The sequence below is a fragment of the Bos javanicus genome, chromosome 14 (genome assembly GCF_032452875.1).
Source record: "Bos javanicus breed banteng chromosome 14, ARS-OSU_banteng_1.0, whole genome shotgun sequence".
In the NCBI taxonomy this organism is placed as follows: domain Eukaryota; kingdom Metazoa; phylum Chordata; class Mammalia; order Artiodactyla; family Bovidae; genus Bos; species Bos javanicus.
Genome location: NC_083881.1, coordinates 57,749,640 through 57,773,904, shown reverse-complemented (window position 1 = coordinate 57,773,904; position 24,265 = coordinate 57,749,640). Strand labels below are relative to the sequence as shown.

At 35.5% G+C, this 24,265-nt stretch overlaps 1 long non-coding RNA gene across 1 annotated transcript in view; it reads left to right on the top strand.

The window, feature by feature from the left end:
• Positions 1-21,917, top strand: part of LOC133260232 (uncharacterized) — a 60,873-nt gene extending 38,956 nt beyond the window's left edge. Inside the window, exons 2-3 of the long non-coding RNA XR_009740696.1 lie at positions 17,244-17,299; positions 21,744-21,917. This is a non-coding gene — a long non-coding RNA (uncharacterized LOC133260232). The remainder of the gene's footprint in view (positions 1-17,243; positions 17,300-21,743) is intronic.
• The last annotated feature ends 2,348 nt before the right edge of the window (positions 21,918-24,265 follow it).

Here is a 24,265-nt window from a genome sequence, read left to right as displayed (position 1 = left end):
GTGACAATATACAGCCTAGTCATACTCCTTTCCGAATTTTGAACCAGTCCACTGTTCCATGTCTGGTTCTAACTGTTGCTTCTTGACCCACATACAGGTTTCTCAGGAGACAGGTAAGGTGTTCTGGTATTCCCATCTCTAAGAATTTTCCACATTTTGCTGTGATCCACACAGTCAAAAGCTTTTAGCATAGTGAATGAACCAGAAGTAGATGTTTTGTCTGGAATTCCCTTGCTTTTTTCATGAACCAGTGAATGTTGGCAATTTAATCTCTGGTTCCTCTGCCTTTTCTAAACCCAGCTTGTACATCTGGAAGTTCTCGGCTCACATACTGCTGGAGTCTAGCTTGAAGGATTTTGAGCATAACCTTGTTAGCTTGTGCTATGAGTGTAATTGTGCGGTAGTTGGAACATTCCTTGGCATTGGCCTTCTTTGGGAATGGAATGAAACCTGTCCTTTTCCAGTCCTGTGATCACTGCTGAGTTTTCCAAATTTGCTGGCATATTGAGTGCAGCACTTTTAACAACATCGTCTTTTAGAATCTGAAATAGCTCAGCTGGAATTCCATCACCTCCGCTAGTTTTGTTTGTTGTAAATACTTCCTAAGGCCCATTTAACCTCACTCTCCAGGATGCCCATCTCTAGGTGAGTGACCACACCATCATGGTTATCCAGGTCATTAAGACTTTTTTTGTACAGTTCTTCTGTGTATTCTTGCCACCTCTTCTCAATCTCTTATTCTTCTCTTAGGTTCCTGCCTTTTCTGTCTTCTACTGTGCCCATCTTTGCATGAAATGGGGCCTTGATATCCCTAATTTTCTTGAAGAGATTTCTAGTCTTTCCTATTGTATTGTTTCCCTCTATTTCTTTGCACTGTTCATTTAAGAAGGTCGTCTTATCTCTCCTTGCTATTCTCTGGCACTCTGCATTCAGTTGGGTACGTTTTTCCTTCCTCCCTTGTCCTTCACTTAGACACAGTGTCTGAAGAACTATGGACAGAGGTTCATAACATTGTACCGAGGCAGTAGCAAAACCATCCCAAAGAAAAAGAAAAGCAAGGAGGCAAAGTCATTTCTGAGGGGCCTTTCCAAATAGCTGAGGAATGAAAATGGGTAGTAAGAGAAAGCTTATGTTATTTTTAAATTTTTTTATAATTTTATTTATTTTTGGCTGTGCTGGGTCTACATTGCTGCACAGGATTTTCTTTAGTTGCAGAGAGCAGGGGTTATTCTCTAGTTGTGGTGCATGGGCTTCTCATGTGGTGGCTTCTTTTGTTTCAGAACATGAGCTCTATGGAGCTTCAGTTCAGTTCAGTCACTCAGTCATGTCTGACTCTTTGCGACCCTATGGACTGCAGCACGCCAGGCTTCCCTGTCCATCACCAACTCCCGGAGCTTACTCAAACTCATATCCATTGAGTTGGTGATGCCATCCAACCATCTCATCCTCTGTTGTCCCCTTCTCCAACCTTCAATCTTTCTCAGCCTGAGGGTCTTTTCCAGTGAGTCGGTTCTTCACATCAGGTGGCCAAAGTATTGGAGTTTCAGCTTCAACATCAGTCCTTCCAATGAATATTCAGGACTGATTTCCTTTAGGATGGATTGGTTGGATCTCCTTGCAGTCCAAGGGACTCTCAAGAGTCTTCTCCAACACCACAGTTCAAAAGCATCAATTCTTCAGTGCTCTTTATAGTCCAACTCTCACATCCATACATGACTACTGGAAAAACCATAGCTTTGACTAGACAGACCTTTGTTGGTAAAGTAATGTCTCTGCTTTTTAATATGCTGTCTAGTTTGGTCATAACTTTTCTTCCAAGGAGCAAGTGTCTTTTAATTTCATGGCTGCAGTCACCATCTGCAATGATTTTGGAGCCCAAGAAAATAAAGTCTCTCACTGTTTCCATTGTTTCCCCATCTATTTGCCATGAAATGATGGGACCAGATGCCATGATCTTAGTTTTCTGAATGTTGAGTTTTAAGCTAACTTTTTCACTCTCCTCATCAAGAGGCTCTTTGGTTGTTTTTCGCATTCTGCCTTGAGGGTGGTGTCATCTGTGTATCTGAGGTTATTGATATTTCTCCTGGCAATCTCTTTAGTAGTTGCAGCACATGGCCTTTGATCACAGGCTCAGTCATTGTGGTAAACTGGCTCAGTTGCTCTGTGGCATGTGGGATCATTCTGGATCAGGGCTTAAACCTGTGTCTCCTGCATTGGCAGTAGGATTCCTTACCACTGAGCCACCAGGAATGCCCCAGAAAAATCTAGTTTTAAAAGGCACATTCCTATTGGGAAAGGAAGGAGACATGGGTTGTATGGTGACAAGGAAAAGTGATCTCTTAGAAGTGAATGAAAAATGATATTTTGGTTTGCTGTGATTTTTCGCAGAATGTCAATTAAGGAAGCAACAACAATATAATAATTTTAACTATGAATAAAATCAGGATGGTCAGACAGTAATAAAGTAGATAGTAAGAACTTTCCAGGTGGCTCCATGGTAAGGAATACACCTGCCAATGTTGGAAATACAGGTTCAATTCCTAGGTCAGGAAGATCCCCTGGAGAAGGAAATGGCATCCCACTCCACTATTCTTGCCTGGAAAATACCATTGACAGAGCCTGGTAGGCTACAGTCCATGGCATCACAAAAGAGTCAGATAGGACTTAGCGACTAAATAACAGTAGTAAGTAAAAATAAAAATAATACCTATCATTTTTTTGAAACTTAATGTAGGACAGGTATTGCATTAAGTGCCATATGTATACAATAATAATAATAAGCCTGCCAGCTCAGGTGTTACCATTATTCCCCCTTGCAACTGGGAGACTTAGAGCCAGATTATGTAATTTCCAAAGCCACACCAGTTGTAGTAGAGGATCTTGCATTTAAACCCATGTGGTCAATTATACTCTACAGCCTCCCTCTTATACACTTCAAACCCCACTAATTGCCTTCCTCCTCACTTTATCCTCCTCCTAACCATACAGATAAAAATATCACGGTGTGGCAAGATAAAGAGACTTTTCCAAGGTCACTCAATTTCTGGCAGAACTAGAGCTCAGGGTCTATATACTGTGACACTCAGTCCAAGGATGCTAAATGTTGGTCATACACAGGGAAAAAAAGAAAGAAAGATGAAGAGGTGAAACAGGATATGAAGTATGAAAGTGGGAAAAAGATAAGAGGGAAAAGATAAGTAATATTAAGGCTGAATAAAACTAAGAAGTATTCATGCAGTGGTAGATGCTGCTGGTGACTTGCTATCTACCTAGAATACTTGCATCCTATTCAGCTGAACAAAATATTGCTGAGCTCCCACTATTTCTTGTTCTTTCCCAAAGCTAAGCTGTGTTGTTTTTACCTCCTCATGAGCTACTGATGATGACCAAGTTGTATGGTCAGGCAGGGAATCATTTAAGATCAGATTATTAATGAGTGTTCCCCATGGAAACAAACCTTTTCCATATGTGGGCCTTGATTCATGGCAATTAGAGAACCATAAATTTGGATGCTCTTTTCCACTATATGGCACTTGTAGTCATTGACTGCAAGAGCAGCTCCTACCTCATCTTTGCTTTGAAGCTATGCTTCTTGGCTTTGGGTGTCAACTTTGGTGTGAAAAGATGACTCCTCAATTCCTGGGGAGTTACAGGGTATGGAACTGTTTCTCCCGTTGCAGTTTATACATGGATAGATAGCCCCAAACTGCTTCTTAGAAGTATGTTAGGATGTAGCCTGGAGTGAAAACTTGTCCAAATAGTTGACAAAAATATTGTGCATACCTCTGATGAGAGAATCTAAATTTAATAAGTTCTGTACGCAAGGTGTCACCTGAGAGAGAAACCTGTGTGCCTTCCAGATAATCTTTCTCACAAGCTAGCAGGGATTCCTCAACAGGTCTCTCGTAGGCAACCTCTGCAGGCAATTGGCATTAGAGAATAGAATGTTTCTCTTGTCAGCAAGATCAGATAAAACAGTGAGGTGGTGAGAATGGGATAATACAGGCTTAGTCCTATGACTTTTAGATTTTGTAGAGTTTGCCCTCATCCCTTGTGTGGTGATGATGGTCTTGTGATCCTTCAAACTCTCTATAGAGAATGTGAGAAATAGGTCATTTTTAGTTTCTGATCCCACAAGTTTATCTGGGGTTCATTTGAAATTCTCCACATTTATCTCATCTTTATCTAGATCTATCTCCATAAAATCCAGAGAGTCTAGGTGGAGGGCAAGGCAGTGTGAGTCAAGGAAGAGGTGTTTTCACTCAAGACACATCTTCTTAAAGTCCGGACTAGGGGTTCTCAAGTGGAAACATGAGAGCTGTATTACCAGCATATGATGAGTAATTTTTAAGTTAAATTTGCCTTTATTCAAAAAAGGGAATATGTCATATGTAAATTGGAGTGCCTGTTTGTGTTTTTTTCCTTTCAAAAATCCCAAGTGGTTTCCAGCACTTGATGGAACGTGCCCATTCCAGCTCTTTATAGTCCCCACTATTTCTCTTGTCTCTTCAACATGATCCTGGGTGTCAGTTGCTATATACCATCACACACACACCCTGAAAATCTTTTCGTAGTCTAAAAGTATGAGAATCTAAACTTTTGGCTGTAATTTCAATAAAGTTGAATTCTTTATGATTGTGGCCCATGTTCTGTTGAATTTCCATAAGGAATGAAATGATTGGTAAAGAGTTGATCAAGCATGGGCAGAGAATGAACAAGTGATCTTAAGCCTTATTGTATATATTTTAACAGGGCTATGAGATACTCATTGATAAAAAAACAGTGAAGCAGTGGTTTTAACTCTAAACTGCAACAATGAAAATCAATAATTGCTAAAATGTCTTTCGATTTTTTTCTTTGGTGAGACAGAGACTAAGAAGGTGTGAGAAATCTCTGAAACTCTTATTTCCTAGACATTGGTGCAGCTCATTTCTTCATCTCCTGCAGCTCTGCTCCGGTATAATCAGTGAGGCCTTTTCTAACCAGCCTATTTACAATTACAACACTGTTTATTCCTCAGCAATCTCTTTTCCCCTTCTCTGCTTTATTTTTTCTTCAAAACCTATCACCTTTTAAAATAGTAACATAATAAAAAGGGTTTTGGTGTGTGTGTGTATGTTTATTATTCCCCTGTCTTAACTAGAATGTAATTTCTATAAAGGCACAAATTTGTTTGTTTGGTTCACTCTTATGACCTAAAAGAGTGCCTTAATCTGTATATTTTGAATGGATAGTAGCTGAATGAAGAATCATCATTTTGAACAGATAAAGAATGTGTGCCTCCATTTCAACTGATAATCTAAACTAATTTTTTTCAAAGCAGATGTTTCTAAGATTTGAGAGTTGTGAACTATTTAAAAACAAATTAAATCCATTTTTTCCTGAGTTTTTTTTTTTTTTTTTACCATAGTAGCTTTCATTGTTTAAGATGAAATAAAGGTTACTCAAGGGAGATTGCTCAAGATTTTACTTCTCTTCTCACATTTTTTAATGTGGCATTTTTCCAGAGGGCATTTATATAGCCTTTTTAATCAGAAAAAAAATCCATGAATTATGTATTGAGGTGATTATTATTATTGTTTGAAATTTGTAATATCTGGACTAAGGAGAGTTCCTGAAAGCTGTTAACAAAGAAGACATCCACTGTTATTAATTCAGAGTCCTCTGGAATCTCAGTGTTTCCCATAATGGCATGGTTTCCTGCTATGTAAATACCAGGGCCAAAGAGTGAAATGTCTAAATTCAGAAAGCATCTAGGAAAATATATCCTAAAATATTATTATAAGCAAAAGTAAGCTAGTTGGAATGAAAAGGAAATGGCACATTTAAACTTTTATTCCTTCTTACTTAATGCAGAACTTTTGTTATTTTTCTATCTCAGTTAATTTTGGCATGTATTTATTTTATTTTTATGTGTGTAATGTTACTGAGAACATTGGTTAAGATTTGTTCTGATTTTCAGTACTTTTACTATATTTTATTAAACCAAGAGAATATTTAAGATAACATATGATAATTAATATGAAACTTAGAGGGGACACTAAGGTGATTTAAAAATTGACTTAACAGTTTTATGAGATATATGTGGAGCAAATGGCTCACTTCAACTTAATGCACTGAAGTTGAATTTTTATCTCCATTCACCATATGCTATATTTTAGCTTTTTTTGTACGTATTTTCTGTGACCTACGTCCCATTGAAGTAGCTGGGCAAATTTGAGAATGTGATAATTTAGACATAGAATCTTCACAAAGAGATGGCAGGGGGCAGGAAAGAAACGATCTTGGATCTCTCAGCAGTGTTTGTCTTTTTCTGTCCTACTTCACTTGGCATAAAGCCCTGAAGGTCCATCTATGGTGTCACAGATGGCGATTTCCTTCTTTTTTTATTCCTGCGTAATATTCCGTGTGTGTGTGCGTGCACACGCACCTGCACACACACACACACACAACTTCTTTATCTATCTGTCCATTGATGGATACTTGGGTTGCTTCCATGTCTTGGCTATTATAAATAATGCTGTGATGGGAGTATAGATATCTTTTCGAGTTAGTGTTTTCATTTCTTTGAGATAAATACACAGAAATATAATTGCTGGATCAAGGGTAGTTCTAGTCTTAATTTTTTAAGGAATTTCTGTATTGTTTTCCATAATGACTGCACCAATTTGCATTCCCACCAACAGTGAAGAAGGGTTCTATTTTCTCTATATCCTGTCAACACTTATTATTTCATATCATTTTGATAATAGCTATTCTAACAATCATGAGGTGATAGTTTATTGTGCTTTTGATTGCCATGTCTCTGATAATTAGTGACATTGAATACCTTTTCATATACCTGTTAGTCATCTTTATGTCTTCTTATCTATCTACTCAGTTCTGCCTATTTTTAAATTGTATTGTTTTTGCTATTGAATTGTATGAGTTCTTTATATATTTTGAATATTAAACCCTTATCAGATATATGGCTTGCAAATATTTGCTCCATTTTTATAGGCTATCTTTCCATTTTATTGATGGTTCCAATTTGCTGTGCAGAAGCTTTTTAGTTGATGTAGTCCCACTTGTTTATTTTTGCTTTTGATTTGGAGTCTAAAGATACTTTATTGATTTGAGTAAAATCAGTAAATTCTAATCATGAAAGTGGAGCTGTCATATTCACATTATATTTATCCAAATTCAACTACATGTATTAGTATATTTATTTGGTGCTGACCAGAAAACCAGAACCAATTAAATTCTGTATTGGAGAGAGAGAGTGCATAGTGTACTCACAGAGTGTAGTTTATGGTGATTTAATGGGCTATTAAACATAATTTCTACAACATGCAGTATTCTCCTTTGTAGTTATTTTAAAACATAGCCTATGTTAGAGATGATTTTACTATGGTATTAAAATAAGTGTTTTTCTATGAATTATATTAATTTTGCATGAAGTGAAGTCAAATGAAGTCGCTCAGTCGTGTCCGACTCTTTGCGACCCCGTGGACTGTAGCACACCAGGCTCCTCTGTCCATGGGATTCTCCAGGCAAGAATACTGGAGTGGGTTGCCATTTCCTTCTCCAGGGGAATCTTCCCAACCCAGGGATCGAACCCAGGTCTCCTGCATTGCAGACAGACGCTTTAACCTCTGAGCTACCAAAGAAGCCTTAATTTTGTGTAATAAACTCTAATTCATTAGCTTTGTACCTACCCTTAGCATTCTGCAAAAAGCTTTAACTAGTACAGAACTGGATTTTTTTATGGTGATATGCTTATAAGTCTGTTATTTCCTAGATTGTTCATGTTTATATAGTTTAAAATATACTCGTATTTTATTCATGTGCATACACATTGTTATAAATGATAGTTACTACTCCCCCAACTCCAGAAACTGCGAGGAACCTGAAATATGCATTCTACATTTATAATGAAAACAACAACACAATATCAACTTAAAAGTGACTTGCCCTGGATTACTCATAAAGCAGAAAAACTTGCCATAGAAATGCTTTGAAAGCCTTGGAAGAAATGTGCCATCAAAATGCAAATGTGTTTTCACTTAAAAAGAAAAAAAAAGTCTCTCTGGAAACTGGTTTACATAGGATTTGGAGTTAACATTCCAGTTTTTCAACTGATTGAAACCATTGGCTATTTTATTTACCAATGTTCTTTGGACTTAGTACCATCTGCTGTTCATTGTTAGAGCATGCAAAATTCCTGGGATTATATATCCTCCAGCAGATTTCTTTGTTATGGTCCATTTTTGTAGGCTGTTGGTTCAACTTTTCTTGGTAGCTCCAGTATTTTTTGCTAAAATCTATGTTTTGGTGTAGTTCTTCTATGACCTGAATTACAAATTCCTAATTTCCAGAAGAAATAACAAAGCATAGGTAAGTTTAATAGCTTATTCTGACCTTGTTAACCACACATTGTTTTTTTTTTGCTTTTGATAACTACATTCATTTATCATCCTCTCATTTTCACTTCTTCCTTGAACTAAAATCATTTCACTTATGTTATTACCTAAGGTATTGTTAGGCAGTACTTTACTCCATCAGTTACTTAGTGTAAGTCGCTCAGTCGTATCTGACTCTTTTCAACCCATGTACTGTGGTTCACCAGGCTCCTCTGTCCATGGGATTCTCCAGGCTAGAATACTGGAGTGGGTTGCCCTTCCCTTCTCCAGGGGATCTTCCCGACCCAGGGATCGAAACTGGGTCTCCTTCATTACACTAAATATAGTCTTTCCTGATCTGTTGCTTATTGTCATGGGTTGATGGTGTCTCTCCTGTTACTGCTCAAAAAAGACTCATTGGAGTCTCAACTCCCAGTATCTTAGAATGTGACCTCATTTGGAGATAGGTTCTTTACAGAGGTAATCAAATCTCCAGAGGCTAGGAGAAAGTCCTGGAACAGATTTTTCTTTAGTGCCTGGAGAGGGAGCATGGCCCTGCTGACACGTTGATCCCCTATTTCTAGCCTCCAAAACATTAAGAATAAATTTATAAGTCACTCAGTAAGTAGTACTTTGCTATGGCAGCCCTAACAAACTAATATTTACTCACTAATCTTATTGCCCATTGTATTTCTTCATGTCCTCTCCTGTGTGCCCAGACTTTCCTGATTATTTGATTTTTTATTATTTATCATGGGCTGTCCTTCTCACACATCAGTATATTCAAAATTTATTGTTGTTTAGTCATTAAGTTGTGTCTGACTTTTTTGCAAATCCATGGACTGTAGCCCACCAGGCTCCTCTGTCCATGGGATTCTCCAGGCAAAAATACTGGAAAATACTGGTTGCCATTTCATTCCCCACGGGATCTTCCTGATCCAGGGATTGAAACCTCATCTCCTGCTTGACAGGCAGATTCTTTACCACTAAGCCACCTGGGAAGCCGTATTCAAAATTTACCTTTTATTTAAGGTCCTATATTTCAAATGCAAGATTGTTTATGAAAACTTCATAAACAATAAACTTCTCATTAAATTAGGTATGTTTTCTCCTTGATGTCCCATTTTGAGAACCTTTGCTTAATCCCAAATGGCTAGCTAGAGATTGTTTTCATCACCATAGTAGATATCTTGGGCCCATGTATTCTGGAAAGATTTGTTAAATGAGATTTTGGAAGAAGACATGAGATATGCACATGGAAACTGATACATACAGGTGGTAAGAAGTCCACATTTATGGTGCAATGAGTGGGAAAGTTCTCCCTATTTAAACCAAGCTCAGTTTTTGGAAATTTCTCCAGAGGCCTGAGGACAGTTTTTTCTTTATTCTACTTATCCTGGCTCTTCCTAGGTAGCAAAACCACTGCAAAACTGTTCTTTTGTGTTTTATCCTAGTTCACTTTCTTTTAATACTTGGCCTTTAATATGAGATTTATTTGGGGGTGCAGTAACGACTTAGCGATTAAACCACCACCATGATCTAATTTATTTTCTCCAAGTCAGTTTTTCCATCTCCATTCAAATAGAATGATCTATATCTCTTTGATTGTGCAGTGAGTCATCTGTTGATTGATTTTGGGGTTTTGTATTGTAACTCCTGATGGCTGAGGGTACCAGTTTGATCCCTGATGTGGGGGGTAAGGGGCTTCCTGGTTGGCTCAAGTAAGTAAAGAATCTGCCTGTTGATGCAGGAGACACAAGTTCGATCCCTGGGTCAGGAAGATCCCATGGCGGAGGAAATGGCCACCCCCTCCAGTATTCTTGCCTGGAAAATTCCTGTGGACAGAGAAGTGCAGGTGGGTTGTACGTAGGGAGCAAAGATCCCACAAGTCTCATGGCTGAAACACCAAAACGTAATAGAAGCAATATCAATATTGTAACAAATTCAATAAAGACTTTAAGCACACCTGCAAAAAAAAAAAGACTTTAAAAATGACTTTTCTTATTTTTATATTTTCTTGCATCTTTTTTTTTGTTTGTTTTAGTATATGTGCTACTGAAATGGGCACTACATACCAATTTTTAAATAGCCTATTGATTTCTTTATTGTGGTAACATTGGCTTATAACATGTATGTTTCATGTGTAGAACATTATATTTCTACTTCAGTATACACTAAAGTGTGCTACCTGATAAAAGTTTAGTTTTCCTTCATTAACGTGCAATTGACTCCTTTTACCCATTTCACTCTCTTCCCACATTCCTTGCACTGTGATAACCACTACTTTATTCTCTGTACCTAAGTATTTGTTTCAGTCTTGTTTTATTTTTATGTTCCACATATGAGTGAAATTATATGGTATTTGTCTGCCTTCATCTAACTTATTTCACTTAGCATAATATGACCAAGGTCCACACATGTCACAAATGGCAAAATTTTATTTTTCATAGCTGAGTCGTATTGCTGTGTCTGTGTGTACAGTATCTTATCCATTCATTGCATTGCTTTCATATCTTGGCTGTTGTAAGTAATGCTGCAATTCACATAAAGGTGTATGTATCTATTTGAATTAGTTTTTTGGTATTCTTCAGATAAATACCCAGAAGTGGAACAGCTGAATCATATAATAGTTCCATTCTTAATTTTTTGAGGAAACTCCATACTGTTCTAATCAATTACAATAAGAAGCAAATCAGTACAGCTATGTTTTCTGACTTGTTTCTTATTGTAATTGATTAGAACTTACAGAAAAAAAGAAATAAAGATCAGACTAGGAATCCTTACTAATTCCTTTTTGAATGGAAATTTCTATTACCTGTTGCATTAAGCACCAGTAAGTGTGAAAATTTTATTGACTGTCTTTTTCACCAACTCATGAAATGATTATGAAGTAGTTTTCTTTTTATCAATAAGTTCTTTTGGCTTCACATGTGGGTCAATTTTAGTAATTTATATTAGCAAATCAGCTTTTCTATCCTTTACTATAATTTCTAATTTTAGTCATAGAAACTATTGTAATCAAATAATTCTATTTTATAGAAATTATTATAATCAAATAATTTAATTAATCCTTAATTAAATAGAAATTTGTTTCTAGATATATTTCTTCATATCTAAAACTGTACAAATATATATTACTACTTCTGTTGCTTAATAGATTTATGTTTTTTTAAATTTTATTTTAAAATTTGACTCTCTGCCACTCCATGGCCTGTACAGTCCATGGAATTCTCCAGGTCAGAATACTGGAGTGGGTAGCTTATCACTTCTCCAAGGGATGTTCCTAACCCAGGTCTCCTACACTGCAGGAGATTCTTTACCAGCTGAGCTGCTAGGGAAGCCCTTTATGTTTTTATCCTTATACTTATATATATATCCTTATATATTGCTATTTATGTTACTTAATAGATATGTTTTTATTTTTTTAACACTTTTATCCTTATACTTTTTTCTTCCTAAATTCTTTGCATTTTATTATTAAAAACCTTTTTTCATTGAGATAGAATTGACATATAACAATGTATTAATTTCAGATATACAGAAAATGATTTGATATTTGTATATATTGCAAAATGATAACACAGTAAGTGTAGATAACATGCATCATCATCTATTCTCTTAGCAACTTTCAAATATACATTAACTATAGTCATACTGTACATTACATACTCATGACATGTATTCTATAACTGTAACTGTGTACCCTTTGACCATCTTTACTCATTTTGTCCATCCTCCCAACCTCTGGCACCACCGTTTCCTCTGTCCCTATGAACTCCAGTTTTATTTGCTTGTTTTAGATTCCACATAGAAGTGAGATCATATGGTATTTGTATTTTTTTCCTCTTATTTCACTTAACATAAGTCCCTCAAAGTCCATCCATGTTGTCACAAATGGCAAAATTTCCTTCTTTTTATGGCTGAATAATATTCCCTTGCTTATACATACATATAAAATGTCTTTATCCATCCATCTGTCTGCAGCCACTTAGGGTAATTCATGTCTTGGCTATTGTAAATAATGCTGCAGTGAACATGGAGGAATAGATATTTTTTCTAGTAAGTAATTCTGTTCCCTTCCGATAAATACCCAGAAGTGGAATAGCTATATCATATGGTAGTTCTATTTTTAATTTTTTAAAAAAATGCTCTACTGTTATCCATAGTAACTACACCAATTTACATTCCCAGAAACAGGACACAATCATTCCCCTTTCTCTGAATCCTTGGCAACACTTGTTATTTCTTATCTTTTCAATAATATCAATTCTAACAGGTATAAGATGCAGTCTCATTGTGGTTTTGATTTGCATTTTTCTGATGATTCAGATCAGATCAGATCAGTCGCTCAGTCGTGTCTGACTCTTCGAGACCCCATGAATTGCAGCATGCCAGGCCTCCCTGACCATCACCAACTCCTGGAGTTCACTGAGACTCACGTCCATCGAGTCAGTGGTGCCATCCAGCCGTCTCATCCTCTGTCGTCCCCTTCTCCTCCGGCCCCCAATCCCTCCCAGCATCAGAGTCTTTTCCAATGAGTCAACTCTTCGCATGAGGTGGCCAAAGTACTGGAGTTTCAGCTTTAGCATCATTCCTTCCAAAGAAATCCCAGGGCCGATCTCCTTCAGAATGGACTGGTTGGATCTCCTTGCAGTCCAAGGGACTCTCAAGACTCTTCTCCAACACCAGAGTTCAAAAGCATTAGCAATGTTGAATACCGTTTCATGTATCTGTTGACCATAAGTACACTTTCTTTGGAAAAATGTCTTAATCATATCCTCTATCCATTTTTACATCAATATTTTCTGTGGTTCTGTGGTTTTGTTTGTTCTACTATTGAATGAGTTTTTTAAAACACATTTTGGATATCAAGTATATGATTTGCAAATATTTTTATCCCTTTCAATATGTTGCCCTTTCACTTTGTGGGTGGTTTCTTTTGTTGTGTAGAGCTTTTTAATTTGATATAGTCCCACATGTTGTTCATTTTTCTTGCCTTTACTTTTGTTGTCAAATAGAAAAAGTTGAGCTATTTCAAATCCTGAAAGATGATACTGTGAAAGTGCTACACTCAATATGCCAGCAAATTTGGAAAACTCAGCAGTGGCCACAGGACTGGAAAAGGTCAGTTTTCATTCCAATCCGAAAGAAAGGCAATGCCAAAGAATGCTCAAACTACTGCACAATTGCACTCATCTCACATGCTAGTAAAGTAATGCTCAAAATTCTCCAAGCCAGGCTTCAGCAATACGTGAACCGTGAACTTCCTGATGTTCAAGCTGGTTTTAGAAAAGGCAGAGGAACCAGAGATCAAATTGCCAACATCCGCTGGATCATGGAAAAAGCAAGAGAGTTCCAGAAAAACATCTATTTCTGCTTTATTGACTATGCCAAAGCCTTTGACTGTGTGGATCACAATGAACTGTGGGAATTTCTGAAAGAGATGGGAATACCAGACCACCTGATCTGCCTCTTGAGAAATCTGTATGCAGGTCGGGAAGCAACAGTTAGAACTGGACATGGAACAACAGACTGCTTCCAAATGGGAAAAGGAGTACGTCAAGGCTGTGTATTGTCACCCTGCTTATTTAACTTATATGCAGAGTACATCATGAGAAACGCTGTGCTGGATGAAACACAAGCTGGAATCAAGATTGCCGGGAGAAATATCAATCACCTCAGATATGCAGATGACACCACCCTAATGGCAGAAAGTGAAGAGGAACTCAGAAGCCTCTTGATGAAAGTGAAAGTGGAGAGTGAAAAAGTTGGCTTAGAGCTCAACATTCAGAAAATGAAGATCATGGCATCCTGTCCCATCACTTCATGGGAAATAGATGGGGAAACAGTGGAAACAGTTTCAGACTTTATTTTTTTGGGCTCCAAAATCACACCAGATGGTGACTGCAGCCATGAAATTAAAAGACGCTTACTCCTTGGAAGGAAAGTTATGACCAACCTAGATAGCATATTGAAAAGCAGAGACATTACTTTGCCAACAAAGGTCCGTCTAGTCAAGGCTATGGTTTTTCCTGTGGTCATGTATGGATGTGAGAGTTGGACTGTGAAGAAGGCTGAGCACTGAAGAATTGATGCTTTTGAACTGTGGTGTTGGAGAAGACTCTTGAGAGTCCCTTGGACTGCAAGGAGATCCAACCAGTCCATTCTGGGGTTTCTTTGGAGGGAATGATGCTGAAGCTGAAACTCCAGTACTTTGGCCACCTCATGCGAAAAGTTGACTCATTGGAAAAGACTCTGATGCTGAGAGGGATTGAGGGCAGGAGGAGAAGGGGATGACAAAGGATGAGATGGCTGGATGGTATCACTGACTCGATGGACTTGGGTTTGAGTGAACTCCGGTAGTTTGTGATGGACAGGACTGGCGTGCTGTGATTCATGGGGTCGCAAAGAGTCGGACACGACTGAGCGACTGAACTGAACTGAACTGAAAGCCAGTCAGATAGTTTATCACCTTAGTTTTCTTCTAATTTTATGATTTCAGGTCATTGTTCAAGAGTTTAATTCATTTTTAGCTAGTTTTTATTTGTGGTATAAGATAATGTGACTGGTTCTCAGCACCATTTATTGAGACTGTCCATTTAACATTTTATATTCGAAGCTATGTTGTCATAAACTAATTGACTAATTTGTGGATTTATTTCCTGGGCTCTCTATCCTGTTCTATTGATCACTGTCTCTATTTTAAAGCCAATACCATACTGTTTTGATTACTATAGCTTTGTAATATAGTTTGAAATCAGGAAGTGTGATGACCCCAACTTTATTCTTCTTTTCAAGATTGTGTTTGCTAATTAGGGTGTTTTGTGGTTCCATACAACTTTTAGGTTGTTTTGTTCTACTTTTTTGAAAAATGTCATTGAAGTTTTGATGGGAATTACATAAATTGTAGGTTAGTTTGGCCAGTATGAATGCTTTAACAATATTAATTCTTCTAATCCATGAACATAAAATATCTTTTCATTTTTTTTTCTTCAGTTTCTTTCATCAAGGTCTTAAAGTTTTCTGTGTACAAGTCTTTCACCATCTTGGTTACATTTCTTTCTTTTTTTTTTTTTTTGATGCAATTGTAAATAGGATTGTTTTCTTAAATTCTCTTTTTAATAGTTTGTTACTAGTGTGAAGAAGTGCAACAGAGTTTTGTATACTGATGTAGTATGCAGCAAGTTTACTGAATTCTTTTATTATAATATAAATTTTTGGTAGTTTCAGATTTTTTAATATATTTTAATAATTTTTAAATATATTATATCATTGGCAAATAGTGACAATTTTACTTTTTTTGAATTTGGATATCTTTTATTTTGCATATTTATTTAGCCTAATTGCACTGTCTAGGACTTCCAATAGTATGTTGAATAAGTGGCAAGAGTAGGCATCCTTGTCTTGTTCCTAATCTTAGAGATAAAACTTTTAGCTTTTCACCATTGTGTATGATGTTAACTGTGGGTTTATTATGTATGGCTTTAATATGTTGAAGTGCATTATCTCTGTACCCACCTTGTTGAGAGCTGTTATTATAAATGGATGCTGAATTTTGTCAGATGCTTTTTATGCATCTGTTGGACAATCAAATGATTCTTTATTCAATTTGTTAATGTGGTGTATCATAACTGATTTGCTGATGTTGAACCATCCTTGAATCCCTTGAATAAATCCCATTTGATCATGGTGTAGGATGCTTTTAACATATTATTGAATTCAGTTTGTTTTATTTTTTTGAGGAGTTTATGTTCTGATGAGACTACGTTCATCAGGGATATTTGTCTATAATTTTCTTGTGGCATCTTTAACTGGTTTTGGTATCAGAGTAATGTTGGTTTTGTAAACTGAATTCAAGAGTGTTCCTGCCTCTTCTGTTGAGAAAGGTTGGTAATAATTCTTCTTTAAATGTTTGGTAGAATTTACCAGTAAAGTCATCCACTTCTGGACTTTTGTTTGTTGGATGCTTTTATGATTCGATTTCCTTAGCAGGTATTAAATTTGTACATGCTTCAGTCATAGTGGATTGTGTGTTTCTAGGAATTTTCCAATTTCTTCTAGCTCATCCAATTTGTTGGTATATAATTGTTCACAGTAGTCTCTTATGATCCTTGGTTTCTTTGTATCACTTGCAATGTCTTCTCTTTCAATTCTTATTTTGTTTGAGTCCTTTCTCTCTCTCTCATTTCTCCCCACCCTTGAGATTAGCTGAAGTTTTGTCAATGTTATTTATCTTGTCAAAATTCAGCTCTTTATAGCATTGATTCTTTTTTTTACTTTAGTCTCTATTTTATATATTTCCTTTCTGATCTCTGTTTTTTCTTTTCTTCTACAAGCATATCTCAGGAGATTTTGTGAATTTGGTTTTAGACCACTGTGATAAAGAGAATATCACAATAAAGTGAATCACATGAATTTTGGGGTTTCCCAGGGCATATGGCAGTTATGTTTGCACTATATCTTAGTCTATTAAGTGTTCAATAGCATTATGTTTAAAAAAAACAAAGTATATATCTTAAATAAAAATACTCTATTGTTAAAAATGTTTAACGTCATCTGAGCCTTCAGCAGGCTATAGTCTTTTGCTGGTAGGGGTTTAAAATATTGTGAGAATTACTAAAATGTGACAGAGACACAAAGTGAACAAATACTTTTAGGAAAATGGCACCAGATATACCTGCTTAGTGCAAGATTGCCACAAATCTTTAATAAGAATCACAATACCCATGAAGTTCAATAAAGTGAAGCTAAATAAGATGCGCTGTGCCTATACTACCTTTGTGTTTTAATTTTTGTTTTTCTAGTTCCTTGAAGAATAAATTTAAGTTGTTTATTTGAGATTTTTCTTGTTCCTTGATCTAGGCATTATCCCAGGAATTTTCATCTTAGAACGGCTTTGATGCATCTCATAAGTTCTGGTATGTTGCATTTATATTTTCATTTGTTCCAAGGTTTTTTAAATTTCTCTTTTGATTTCTTCTTTGACCTTTTATTTAGTAGCACGTTTAATCTCCATGTATTTATAAATATTCCACTTATTTTCTTGTGATTGAATTTTTGTTTCATACTAATGTGGCCAAAAGGATGCTTAACTAGGATTTCAGTTTTCTTAAATTTATTAAGACTTCTGTTGTGGCCTAATTTATGATCCCTCCTGGAGAAAGCTCTATGTGCCCTTGAGAAGAATGTATATTCTCTTGCTTTTGTATGAAAGGTTCTGAATATGTCTATTAAGTTCTTCTGATCTAACATGTTGTTTAAAGCCAGTGTTTCCTCATTGATTTTCTGACTGGATCATCTACTCATTAGCTAAAGTGTGGTATTAAAGTCTCTTACTATTATTGTACTATTTTCCCTTTAAATCTGTTTATATGTGCTTTATATATTTAGATGCTCCTATATTGGGTGGGCTTCCCAGGTGGCACTTGTGGTAAAGAACCTATCTGCCAATGCAGAAAACATAAGAGATGCAGGTTCAATCCTGGGGTCAGAAATATACCCTGGAGGAGCACATGGCAACCACTCCAATAATCTTGCCTGGAGAATCCCACGGACAGAAGAGCCTGGCAGGCTATAGGCCATAAGGCCGTGAAGAGTCAGCATAATTTATAAATGTTATATCACCTTCTTGAACTGAGCCCTTTATCATCATGTAATGACTTTCTTTGTATCTTATTAAAGTCTTTATCTTAAAATCTATTGTTTCTAATACAAGTATGCTGCCCCAGATTTCTATTGGTTTCTATTTGCATGGAATACCTCGGCCCAGACCTTTATTTTTAGTCTGTGTGTGTCCCTATATCTAAGATCTTCTGTAGGCATCATATAGTTGGTTCCTGATTTTTATCCATTTAGCTACTCTATGTCCTTTGATTTGAAATTTTAGTTCCTTTACAATTAGCAATTATTGATATGTGTGTACTTATTGCCATTTGTTCATTGAGATTTCTGACTGTTTTGTAGCTTCTCTTTCTTCTCTAGCTCTATTCCTTTATATGGTGCTGCTTTATAGTCGTGTGCTTAGCATGCTTTTTTTGTGTATATAGTATAGAGCTTTGCCTTATGGTTATCATGAGGCTCACATAAAACAATTTATAACAGCCTATTTTAAGTTAATAGCAACTTAAGTTGGAATGCATCCCAAAGCTCTATATATTTACCCCCACACGCATTTTGTTTTTAATGTCTTAATTTATGTATTTTTATATTGTGTATCATTAACTAATCACTATAGTTGTATATACTACTTTTGTCTGTTAACCTTCATACTAGCAATATAAGTGATTAATGTACTACTTTACAACATGAGATTATTCTAAATTATTCTGAATTTTACTATATATTTACCATTATCAGTGAGATTTATACTTTCGTGTATTTTGCTTTAGTAAGCACTTTTCATTTCTGCTTAAAAAATTCCCCTTAACATTTCTTGTAAGGCTGGTCCAGTGCTTTAGCTTTTGCTTGTCTGGAAAACTCTCTCAATACTTCATGACAAATTTATTCTTTTATAGGCAGTTATGTGTAAGTCTCTTGTTTTATTTCTTTTTAGTAGTTAATGAAATTTTACTTTTACTATACCTTGGTCAATCTATGCCATTTGATATGTAGTATTTTTATTATTTTATAAATTGTTTTCGGCTGTTTCAGATTTTCTCTGTTTTTCTGGTCAGAACATTAATTTTTAGTTCCCATGGTTGGGATATGCTTTATTTTGTTGTGTTTTACTGTTTACCTTTTTCACATTATGGAGAATTATAGATTTTAAGGTTTTATTTAAGGTTGAAGAGATGATCAATTTTAGCAAATGTCCCTTGACAAAATATGAAAGTCTTTCTTTCCTTTGTAGGGTGGAAAGTTAGTTTTATCTTTTTGTTTACTTTTATTTATCTGAGCAAAAACCTTATACTTTTTTCTCTTCTTGTTTGTATACTTGCTCTGTTAAAGGCGGAAAATTGTTAAGATCTCTCACTATAATATTTTCAGTAATTTGTGCTTTTTATTTGTTTGTGTATGTCTATCTGAACCTCGGAGGCAAAGTATTGAGTGAATCACACACCTCAATACACAGTGCAGGATTACGGATGGTTCTGTAAGGCCTTATGCTCTTTTTCTGATTTATACATTTATTCATTTTAATCCTCATCTTCTATTCGACCTATCCCCCTCTTTCATCCCAAACTCAATTCTGTCTAGTTTTGCAGACGTCCTTTGGATTGTATATATGTTTGTGAAACATGAATTGTTTTATGTACATTGTTATTTTTTAAATTTTTATAAATGGTAATGTAAATTACATCACTTGTTTCTCACTTTTTCATAAAATATTGTGCTTCTATGACAGTTTTGCTGTATATGCGGCTTTTAAAGTAGGCTTGGTTCTCAACAGTCGTTATGTATGTATCTACCATGTTTATTTCACGTATTCTCTCAACGGTGGGCACCCAGGTCACATTCAACTCCATGAAATAAGTTGGCATAAATTTCCTTATATATTTCCCTTTATGGACTTCTTTTAGGTTATAGAGGCAAGAGAAGGGTGCCCAGATGGAAGGATATCAATATACTTAATTTAACAGATTTCTCAGAAGAGTTACACAGTCTGCACTTAATCAACAAAGTATGAAGATCCTCATTCTCTAATCCCGGCCATTTGGCCTTAGCCAGATTTATAACTTTTGATAGTCTGAAGGTATAAAAATGATATCTCATTTTAATTTGTTTCTGATTATTATGTGCTCTGAGCATATATTTAAAAGTTGAGACCTTTTAAATTTCACTTTCTATATTTTGTTTGCTTTTACCTTTGCCTATTTGGTATTGCTATTCTTCTTTTACCTCTTTCATTTGTAAAGCTTCTTTTATAGTCTAGACTAGGGGTCAGCAAATTTTGGTCTCTGGCCCAAATATGACTTGCTGCCTGTTTTCATACAGCCAACATGCTAAGAATGAAGTTTACATTTTTAAATGACAGGGCAAAAATGAAGGGAATAATAATATTTTGTGACACATGAAAATTATATAAAATCAAAAATTTTAGTGTTGGTAAATAAAGTTGTATTGAGCACAGCCACGCTCATTCATTTCTGTATTGTATATTGCTGACTTTATGCTACAATGACAGTGTTTAGAGTTTAGTTCCAACAGAGATTATATGACTCACAAAGCCTAAAATATTTACTAGCTTTTCCCTTTATGGAAAAAGTTTGCCGACCTCTCATCTGAGGGAGTCTCTGATTGATTTCAGACATTTTCAATTTTGCCATCATGTTCTCTAGTCAAGAGCCATTATTTTGCTATAATCAACTTAATCAGTTAAAAGTTTTTTTCTGATATTCCATACTTTTAAGATTATGTTTAAAAAGTTCATTTCCACTCCATTATCACAAATGTATTTTCTCACATTATCTATAATTAATTTTGTGATTTAACTTTTACATGTAGATATTTTATAAACCATGAGTCCATCTTTGCAAATTGTATTAACAAATGAGCTAATTTGAATTTTTCTCTGTATAGGGAACCAACTTTCCCCAAACAATCTAAAAAATTACCTGTTCCTTCTTTTTTATACGTTAATGTATGGTGCCATCTTTATTATGTATTATGTTCCTGTGGGTTCATGGGTCTGTCTCCAAGCTTTCTCTTTTGATCCAGCTGTCCCTTTGTCTATTTACTGGTTATTATAATAACTGGAAAGGTAAGTGTTCACCTTTTTTTTTTTTTTTATGTAGGTCAACTTAGTTATTTCCTCACTTCTATTTGTTCATGTAAGTTTTAGAATATGTTTGACTTTTAAATATTCCAAATGGATTTTTTAAATGCAGTTTATAGATTAAATTGGGGATATCTTTATAATGGTAAGTGGACTTGTCCACAGCACAGAACATACTCCATTTATCCAGGTAATTATTACATACTTTAGTGAAGCTTAACATTTAAAAACATGAAATTTTGTGTGATCTTGATAAAGGTAATTCCCAGTTACCTTAAATTGTTGTTGCTATTGGAAAGATACATTTTCTTATATATTTTTAGTTGATTTTTGCTGTTAGAGAAAATGCCATTGGTTTTTGTATATTGATTTTGTCTCTGGCAACACTGTTGTACTCTCTTATTTTTATTGTTTTTTAATTTAGTTGGTTTGTCTAGGTAGATGATGATGTTATATGCAAACAATAACATTTTTCTATCTTTCCTTCCACCCTGGTTCTTCCTCATTATCACTGTTTTTGCTGCTGCTATTATTAAAACACTTTATAGTATTGGCCAGGAGTTCTGACCCTATATTAAATGACACTGTTGTTGGTGGACATCCACGTTGTTTAAAATGAAGTAACTTTTAACTTTCTTGTGGCTCAGTTGGTAAAGAATCCTCCTGCAATGTGGGAGACCTGGGTTTGAAACCTGAGTTGGGAAGATCCCCTGGAGAAGGGAAGGGCTACCCACTCCAGTATTCTGGCCTGGAGAATTCCATTGACTGTATGGTCCATGGCGTCGCAAAGAGTTGGACACGACTGAGCAACTTCACTCACTTCCAGTAAGTGTACTGTTTATCATAGTTGGGTTTTGAGTGTGTGTGTGGGGTGGAGGGGGCGGGGTGTGAATATAAACTTTAGCAAGTTAAGGTGATCTCCTTCCATCCTAGTTTGTGATTTTGTTCTAATGTGGAAGCTTTTCAGAAATTTGTTGTCTTTGTTGAGGCAATCAGATTTTTTCACTCCTTTTTATGTGGTAAAATATATTGTTTTTTTATGAGATATATTCACACATCATAAAATTTACTTTTAAAGTATATAGTTGGGTGATTTTTAGTATATCTATATATCTGTGAAGGATTCCCAGGTGGTAGTAGTGGTAAAGAATCTGCCTGCCAATGCAGAGACCTGTGTTTGATCCCTGGGCTGGGAAGATCCCTTGGAGGAGGGCACAGGAACCCACTCCAGTATTCTTGCCTGGAGAATCCCATGGACAGAGGAACCTGGCGGTCTACAGTCCATAGTGTTGCACCGAGGTGGACACGTCTGAAGCGACTTAGCACACACTCATATATCTGTGAAGCTACTACTTCAGTCTAATTCTAAAACATTTTAATCACTCCCAAAGGAAACTCTGTGACCTCATTTCCCTGTGCCTCTAGCCCCTGGCAACCATAAAGCTGCTTTCTCCACCTCTATGGATTTGTCCATTCTAAGCATTTCATATAAATGAAATCATACAATATATTGCTTTGCATGTCTGGCTTCTTTCACGTAGCATAGTGTCTTTCAGCTTCTTTCATGTAGCGTGTATCAGTACTTCGTTACTTTTAGAGCTGAATAATATTCCATTGTATGGATATACCATATTCTATTTATTTATCAGCTGAACATTTGGGTTGTTGCTACTTTTTGGCTTTAATGAAGCATTTGGCTACTATAAACATTTAGATACCAGTTTTTATAAAGTTATATGCTTTTATCTTTCTTAGATAAATACCTATGAGTGGACTTGCAGAGTTATAAAGTAATGATATTGAACTTCTTAAAGAATTACCAAATTATTTTTGAAAGCAGCTGCATTTTTTTTCATTCCCATCAGCCGTACATGAGTTTTCACATCTCACCTGTGCTTACTGTTTAGTCTCTTTTTTTTTCTTTATTATAATCATCCTAGTAGGTGGACAGTAGTATCTCATTGTGGTGTGACTTGCTTTTCACTAATAGTTTTTTCCTTTATCTTCTTTTGAGAAATGTTTCTTTGCCCATATTTTTATTGGGTTATTTGTCTTGTTAGTGAATTTCAAGTATTCCTGCCAATCTGGATGCCTTTTATTTTTTCTTCTTGTCTAATTTCTCTTACTATAGCCTCCAGCACAATGTTGAATAAGTGTAGCAAGAGCAGACATTTTTGTCTTGCTCCTAATTTTAGGAGAAAGGCTTTCAGTATCTCTAAGAATGAAGTTAGCTGTGAATCTTTCACAGATATCCTTTACCTGGTTGAGGAAGCTCTCTTCTGTTCTTAGTTTATTGAGTGTTTTTTATAATAAAGGGTATTGGATTTTGTCAAGTACCTTTTCGCATCTGTTGCAATGATAATGTTTTTAATCTTTTATTCTATTAGTATGGTGTATTAATGTTCATATATTGAGCCAACTTTGTATTCTTGGAATGAATTGCAATTGGTCACAGTGTATATTTTATTGTTGCTGGATTTAGTGTGTTAGTATTTATGGAAGATTTTTATGCCTGAAGTCAGAAAATATATTGGTCTATAGTTTTCTTTTCTTATAATATCTGATTTTGGGTTTAGGCTAATATTGATCTCATAGAATGAGTTGGAACATGTTCCTTTTCTATTTTTTGAAAGAGTTTGAGAAAGTTTAGCGTTACATTTTCCTTCAACATTTGGTAGAATTAACGACTGAAGTTATCTCTTGTGGTATTTTCTTTGTGGGAATTTTTTTTTTATTAATTCAATTTCTTGTTGTAAGTGTATTCAAACTATTTTTCTTTTTATCAGTTTGGGTAGTTTGTGTCTTTCTAGGAATTTTTCCATTTCATCCAAGATATATAATTTGCTGGCATAAATTGGTAATTGTATTACCTTATAACCTTATTTAATTCTTTAAGGTCAGTAGTTATTTATCTTCTTTCATTTCTTATTTTAGTAATTTGAGTCTTCTCTCATTTTTTGGTCAGTGCAGATAAATAGGAGGATGGGTGCGATGAACTGGGAGACTGAGATGGACATATATACACTACTATATATAAAATAGATAACTAATGAGAACCTGCTGTATAGCACAGAGGACTCCATTTTGTGCTCTGCAGAGACATAAATGGGAAGGATATCCAAAAAAGAGGAGATATATGTGTACATATGGCTGATTCAGTTTGCTGTAT